This window comes from Pteropus vampyrus, unplaced genomic scaffold (assembly GCF_000151845.1).
Source record: "Pteropus vampyrus isolate Shadow unplaced genomic scaffold, Pvam_2.0 Scaffold244, whole genome shotgun sequence".
Lineage (NCBI taxonomy): Eukaryota > Metazoa > Chordata > Mammalia > Chiroptera > Pteropodidae > Pteropus > Pteropus vampyrus.
The window spans coordinates 3,854,266-3,862,644 of record NW_011889025.1 but is presented as its reverse complement, the minus strand read 5'-3'; the positions used below and the strand labels follow the sequence as shown (position 1 = coordinate 3,862,644).

Sequence of the window (8,379 nt, the reverse complement as noted above, 5' to 3'; positions counted from 1 at the left end):
ATATATAATTGAGCAATAAAAAGAAATGAAATTCTGATACACACTGAAATTCTGATACACACTATACTATGGATGAATCTTGAAGACATTACGCTAAGTAAAATAAGCCGCACACAAAAAGACAAATACTGTATGATCCAACTTATATAAGGTACCTAGAGTAGTCAAATTAATAAAGACAGCAAGTACAATGGTGGTTTCCAAGGGCTGGGAGGAGGAAGAATAGGGAGTTACTATTTAATTGGTATAGAGTTTCAGATTGTGGAGATGAAAAATCCAGAAATGGATGGTGGTGATGGTTGTACAACAATGTGAATGTACATAATGCCACAGAACTGTACACTTAAAAATGGTTACAATGGTAATCATTGTATTTATGTTATAATGGTAAATTTTATGTGATGTTTAACAAAATAAAATAAAATCTTTTAAAAATGTGCCCATAGGTCGCTTGCTGATAATGAGAGCCTAAATAAAAATTATTTCAATTGAAAAGATAATATTCCATCAAGCAGAAAATTCTGAATAAAAGAAAAACAAACAGAAATTTATCTGGCTGTATCATAACCCATTCATTCAGAAATTGTGATAATTCAACTCAAGTTAGCCCAATGTTGACATTTAAGTGTCTAGCAAACCATTTCTTCTCATCAATGTAAACAAAAGGCAAAATTAATCAATTTAGGAGAACAAGCAATTTAAAAGTTCTTTAAATTGGTCTACATAGAAATGAATGTTACTAAGTATAAGTGATTGCCCTAGAGTTGAACTTTCCACAAACACAAGTATTTGTGTAACTGCATAAATGTTCACTTCTTTAAAATGACTTTTTCTCTTCTCTTTCTGCTTGTTTCATACTGGCCTCAGGCTCACTAGCTTCTTTTCTTTCCTTATCTTTCTGCATACTGCAGACCAATCTCTTAATCATTAAGCCCTTAGGTCAGCATCAAACAGTCTTAGGAACAAAGCCTCAGGTCTGTTGACCACAGAAACAGAGTTTCGGTCAAACTAAAGATAACATCTTGCAGCTCCACAACAATGAAAGCAGAAGCACCCTACCAGCATCCCCTTGAAACCAGACAGAATGACACCATGACTGACTGACATCAGGACCTGATGCAATGATCGACTGCCTCCTACCCTAGCCCTGACCAGTCAGTAGAGCCCAGGACCCCAACTCCCTTAGCTACTAATGAGTTTTCCCCTATATAACCTATCCCCTAAAGGCCATTGGGGAAGCAGGCCTTTGAGCCATAGCTCACCTGTGTCTTCGGGACTTGCAACTCTCTAATAAACCTTACTTTCTTTGTTGCAAAACCTGCATGTATCTCTTCTTTGGCTTAAACATCCACAGGCAGAGGGACCGCTCCCTCTTTTTTTTTTGTCCCAATAATGGTTGCTCACTCTGTAATATAACTTTGTTTATCCTGCTTGCTCTTGTCATTTATCTGAAACATTTTTGTTTTATTGTTTCTCTGGCATGATGGAATATCTTTACCTCTCTGAAAAATTGTCTAACCATCCTGTAGCCAAAGTAACTTCTTCCTTGGTCTAAATTTCTCTAGCTCATTTCCCAGGCAGAGGAAAGAACCTATTTCTGCATCAGTAGTATTATATTAATATTGCCTACCATTGACTGGGCACCTGGTTTTTGAGACAACTGTGCTAGTGCTCTTGCTATGTCTTTTCTAATTCTAAAAACCTTGAGAGATAGGCACTGATATCTCTGTTTTAGAGATTGGGAAACTGAGGCAATAGCAGTTATGTGTTTAGATCAAGGCCACCCAGCTATTAAGTGGTTCAGTCAGGTTTCAAACAGAAGTCTTTCCTTATTAAAGCCTGTGTGTAGCCTTTATGATACTGTGCTATCTTTAAAACACTGGCTTGATACAATCAGACAAAGTATATGAGAGTTTGTATTTGTCTTGGAGGAACAGAAAGATGCATTTCTTCTAAAAGAATGTATAATTTGAGCTTTTCCTTTCAAGTGGCCTTGCTTTTATTCTGATTTAGTGCAGTTTGACTGAAAGCCTCATAGCTCAAAGGTCCCTCTACATCCGTAATCTTTAGTTCTCAGGTCAATGTTAGCATGTCTCAGAGGACAGCCTTCTTCCTGATGACCTTGGCAGGAAAAGAAGTTAACCCCCTCATTAACTCAGTCTGTACATACCAAAAACACAAGAAGACCTCAGTTTTTGCTTCAAATATCTCTTTAGGTAAATCCCTGGAGCCCAGCCAAAGCAGTTTACAGAGTAAAGCAAAAGTCTTCTGTGGATGTAAAGAAGAAAAGTTTCCAGGAAACCAGGGATCTCAAAGGCTACCCACAGTCCTGCTGTCCATAAACAAGCAAAGAAATCAAGAACAGATAAGGAACAAGTAGATAAGGGAATTTCCAATATGGTCTAACTAAAACAAACTAACAAAGAAGAGATAAGATGCTTATAGAAAAAACAACAACAACAACAACAACAACAACAATCTTTGGATATCCAAAGGGCTAGCCTTTGTGGCAATCATGAAGGAGGATGAAGGTGGTTGTCTGTTTTTTTTCTTTCATTTCCTTTGCACTCATCTCTCTTCCTATCATGCTACTCCTCCACCTTAAGCAGTCTCAGACTGAATATATATGTTTAAATAATACATGTCCAAGCCTCCTAACATGAAGCTGCCTCCTCTCTGCCACCTCCTTAAACATATTTCATGTTCCATAGCATCTTCCCTACCCAAGTTAAAACTTACTCCTTTCTTTCACTTATTCTCATTTAGGAGCTCTATTAAACTCACCTGAGCAAGTTATCTAGCAAAGATGTCGATGGCTAACGATTTAATACATTGCCCCTACCAGATTATACTTTTGCATTTTGATAGGGACTTTCAAAACCTTAGAGCTGCCTTTTGTCCTAAACTGTCTCTTCCCCTTCTTCCACTTGTGAAATTATATATTCCATCACTGGTGTTTTTACACATTAATGGAGCATTGATTATAAGTCTGGTACTCCCTAACTTAAAGGGACTTACAATTTAGCCAGGGAGACAAAATTAACACAGATGAAAAAGTAAAAATATAACCAAAGTATAAGGGCCTTCCTGAATTTGATTATCTGAAACACCAACAAATTCCAGTAACACTATCTGGCAGAGGTGGAAGGGTTGAGGGAAAGAACCAAAAGCAATATTCAGAGTATATGGCAACAGTAAGCTAGATGGTCCAGGGTACATTATGAAAACAAGCCCATAGCCACAGCATATACACCCACTAAATGCAGTGTGTGCTAGATTGTTCTAGTGGTGAAAGTGCCGGTTCCAAGGAATATATGGGTGAAACACTGTTTGCTAAATACTTCCAGAAAACTGCCTTCCATAATTTATTTGTGAACACATTGGAAATAGAATTGATGGCTTTTAAATTACTTTTGTGTCTAATATCCAGATGGTAAGTTCAGCAACTACACAAAATAATTTTCCTTAGGTTGAAGCTCTGAACTCATGATTTGGAAAATGAATTTTCAAAAAGATATTTAAAAAGCACTACTTAGAGCAGTGATTCTCAACGAGAGGCAAAAGGGGTTAGAAGCTGTTTAGGAAAGGGATATTTACAAAGAAATATTTATTATGTTTTTCTTTACCTTGTTACCAAACTCATGGAGTTCATTTTGCCTGCATGTATTAAAGCCAAAGAGACATGGACAGGAAGGAGTTTGCGGTTAAGAAAGTAGAGATTTATTCAGTATGGAGGTTCCTCAAAAAACTAAGAATTGATCTACCATATGATCCAGCAATCCCTCTACTGAGTATTTGCCCCAAAGACTTGAAAACCCATATCCGAAAAGATATTTGCACACCAATGTTCATAGCAACATTATTCTCAGTGGCCAAGACATGGAATCAACTGAAATGTCCTACGATAGATGATTGGCTAAAGAAGCGGTGGTACATATATACAATGGAATATTACTCAGCCATAAGTGTTTAGCTGCCAGCCCCCGATAGACACACGGACCACCAGAAATCAGTGTTATAGGAAACACACTCGTTATTCAGCCAGCTGGGTCTGCCAGGGGTATGCAGACTCCAAATTAAGCAGCCCTGAAATGTAGAGGTGCAGGGTTTTTAAGCCCTAAACCCCATTCTTCATCCTGTTTGAACACACAAGTCTATCTTTCTTCTTTTTACTAACTGTCAACCCACAGGTCGGTTGTGCAAGCGGGGGATACAGAAGCAGAAAGCTTATCGTTAGAGCGTTATGTTCCCATGGATGATAGACAAACAATAATTTTCCAGCCAACACATAAGAAGAGATGAAATACTGTCATTTTGTGACAACATGGATAGACTTCGAGATAATCATGCTAAGCAAAATAAGCCAGAGAGAAAAAGTTGAAGATCGCATGATATCACTTATATATGGGCTATAAACCTAAAAGCAACAAACGAACAGGACAAACAGAGACTCGTGGACATGGACTATAGACTAGTGGTTACCAGAGGGTAGGGGGTGGAGGAAGAGAGGGAGGTAGACAATGTAAAGGGGGTCAAATATATGGGGATAAGGTGGGGGGGTGAAGTGGGTAAAGGAAATCAAATACATGGTAGCTGAAGGAAACTGGACTTTGGTGGTAAACACACAATAGAAATACAGATGCTAAATTATAATGTACATTTGAAAATTATATAATTGTATTAACCAACATTACCCCAATAAACTTAATTTTAAAAAAAAGAAAGTAGAGGTTTATTTAAGGAAATGGCACCAAGGCCAGAGACACAAGTGAGTGAACACTCAAAGACCTGCTTCCCCAATGGCCTTTAGGGGATAGGTTATATAGGGGAAAACTCATTAGTAGCTAAGGGAGTTGGGGTCCTGGGCTCTACTGACTGGTCGGGGCTAGGGTAGGAGGCAGTCGATCATTGCATCAGGTCCTGATGTCAGTCAGTCAGTCATGGTGTCATTCTGTCTGGTTTCAAGGGGATGCTGGTAGGGTGCTTCTGCTTTCATTGTTGTGGAGCTGCAAGATGTTATCTTTAGTTTGACCGAAACTCTGTTTCTGTGGTCAACAGACCTGAGGCTTTGTTCCTAAGACTGTTTGATGCTGACCTAAGGGCTTAATGATTAAGAGATTGGTCTGCAGTATGCAGAAAGATAAGGAAAGAAAAGAAGCTAGTGAGCCTGAGGCCAGTATGAAACAAGCAGAAAGAGAAGAGAAAAAGTCATTTTAAAGAAGTGAAAAGGTACATGGTTACAACGCCTTCAAACTATGAGCATAGAAGGAACAGCTTCATGCATCCTCCTAGAAATGGAAATGGTAGTAAAATTATTCTGATTATGTTTTCAAATGACTTGAATTTCTGTCAAATTCAAGTCAAATATTATTTCCATAATATTTTCCTCTTTTGTATGCTTTACAGTACCAAGTATAATGCCATTCACATAGAAAAAATTCAACACATACTTTACCATTGATTGTTTTGTTTTGGGAGAGATCTCAACCTTTTGGAAAAATTTCTGGTATAAACTGAAATTTCCCTAACTCCAAGCTGTGTATCAGAAGACTGTCTCTGAACTATTTCAGGCTAATATAAACCACCAGTTCCCATTGATGAAGACACTAATCAGAAAGGAAGGGATACAGTTGGAGTAGGTCTGGCTATAAGAGAAAAGGGAATGGGAAAACAAAAAGACAGGTGTGGTAACAAACTTCCTACCCCACTCCCACTGCCACCCTACCCCTATCACCATGAAGAGATTTAAGTGACCAGGGAAACTTATAGGATTATAAATGTACTCTATATAGGCACATAACTTTGAATGTCTCTGATATAGTCCAAAATCAAAGATATGTTGTTTTAAGTAAATTGTAGAAAACTTTCTCATTAAGGCCTTTCTCTGACCATTCTATTTAACTCCACCCATTTCATCCCACCCACCCCCACACCCTGTACCATTTCCCTGTTATATTTTCCTCCATAGCACTTAGCAATGTATACTTTACTATACATATGTACTTATTTGTTTGGTTTATTATCTGTTTGCCCTACTAGGGTGTAAGTTCTATGAGCACAAAGGTCATGTTTGTCAAATTTACCATTGTTAATTATAATTTTCCAAAATATGGCAAAATCTTGAGTCTCATATGAAAATAAAAATAAATAAATGTTAAAGATATTATTTAACTCCCTAATGTGGAAACTGGTAAAGTATTACAGCCAGTTGAAAAGAGAATCCAAGGAACAGACACATTTATAAATCCGGAATATTGCAAAGAATGAGGCAAAACTGGTTTTTCCACATGAGGAAGAGTTGTCCCTCGCCTAAGGGAGTTAAATTTGCTTGTCTATAGAGAAGCATTACTGTGTATAGGCAATAATTATTTCACATTTCTATCAGTTATCTGCAATCTACAGAGTTGCAAAAAAGCAGAATTATATGACTCTGACATGTGCTATAGACGATGCATAATTTTCTACTGGAACACAGAATTCTTCCTACACCACAGCAGGGTCTATCAGAGTGCCTGGCACATAGTGGAAACTTTAAAAGGCACGACAAGAACCAGTGTTACTGACATGAACCTAATTCTACAAATCAGGAACTTGGTCATTATCCTTGATTGCCCTCTAACACTGTCCTCCTTTGCATATCCAATCAGTCACTACATCTTGTCATTTCTACCATCTGAAAATATTTTCTTGTGTGGACAAAAAAAGGAGGGGTGGGGTTCTCTGGAAAGTAACCTTGCAGTGTGATCTGATCATAAATTCCTAACTGGGCGGGTCATGGCAGGTAATCACATCACAGGCATATAACTTACTTAGTAAAAGGTTTGTCTTTGCCTTAAGTAAGCCTTGTCCATTGTTTCCGTGCATCTAGGTTAGCAGACTTTTGAAATACCATAAGTAAAACCCTTCAAAACATGTATTAACCTTCAAGAGAGCACATAATCTTGTTAACTGTTGTATAATCCAATCCCCATCTTGCTTTCTCTCACCTTCTTGTACTCTTCCTTATGTTCCCTCCTTAATTTCAAATGCATAAAAGAAGCTGCAAAAATTATTTTCTGGAGCATCTGAGATCTTATTCCTTGGCATATGTCATAAGTTTGGCTCAAATAAACTCTTATAAAAATTCTCTACAGATTTGGATGTTTCTTACATCAACACCTGCATTAAAAAAAATTCTGCGTTGATACGTAAATCTTTCATCATGTCCTTTCCACGCTTAAAACTCATTACCCTCAGAATAAATTCGAGAGCAATTTTGAACCTAAGGCCCTTTACTACTGAATACCTCTAACAAAGAAGGGCACAAAAAGGTCATAGACAAATCACCAACTTAGCATAGTTGCTGGCACATAATGAATGCTCAGTAATTATTTGATGAATGAATTACTTAATTCACAGAATTATTCAAAGCAGTTCCCATATAACTCATCTCCCCCTTGAATTTTTCTGATTATAATTTTATTTATTCTATAAATACATCTTCCTTCTTTCACCTCTTCCATTTGAACTCATACTTCCTTAAAAAAAAAAGCAAGAAAATAATACTATAAAAAGTTTTACCCTGAATCTAAGGGACTAGAATATTAATATTACAGTTAGCATCTCCAGTCTGACAGTCTTGCCTAATTATATGCATCACTCTCATGCCCAAGAGAGTCTCTAGATGATACTGCCAAAGCTCAGATTGTTGAAATGAAAATTAAAAACCAATATAATTGTTCCGTAGATGGAGAAATTGTTTCTAAGTTAACTGGAACTGGCTGCAACAGATGGCCTCTTGACTTCACTATGACTGATGTTATTCGGTATTTTATTCTCCTTGAAGGGAGACGGACATCTAAAGAAACCTTCCGAATCACAGGCTAAAGTGCAGCTTAGCTCTTTGGCTATGATTTTTGTTAGGAGAGGCTCCTTATAATTACGATGCATAAGAACACACCAGGAGAACAAAATGTCAATTCAAAATTTGCTTCTCAGATTCCTATTACTATGAATTATTATAGTAAAATGCAGTGATTTATATTTAGCAAAATATTTTTTTTTTAAGAAATTACAGAAAGCACTGTAGTAGGATACTTTCTAAATGCTGAGTGCGAGTGTAAGGCTGACCTTAGAAAAACTGTGAGGCAAATCAAGTTTGCTCTGGTATCTTCCAGCTTTCTTTGTTTCTTTATTCCCAATGACACTTCTTCTCATACTTCCTCATTAGATAACCAGAGTCTCTCATGTGGTAGCCATGAGGTTTGCCCTCTTGGACACTGTCCTATCCTTGATCTTCAGTCTATTCTTATCCCTTTTAAACTGACCTGTTATGTGCCTCTTAGTGAATTTTCATGTTGGAAAATATCTAATAAACTCTATTGATAAGGTATAATGTAA

At 37.3% G+C, this 8,379-nt stretch overlaps 1 pseudogene; it reads left to right on the top strand.

Moving 5' to 3' along the window:
- LOC111729049 overlaps positions 1 to 7,866 on the top strand; it is a 14,134-nt pseudogene extending 6,268 nt beyond the window's left edge.
- Positions 7,867 to 8,379: the final 513 nt, after the last annotated feature.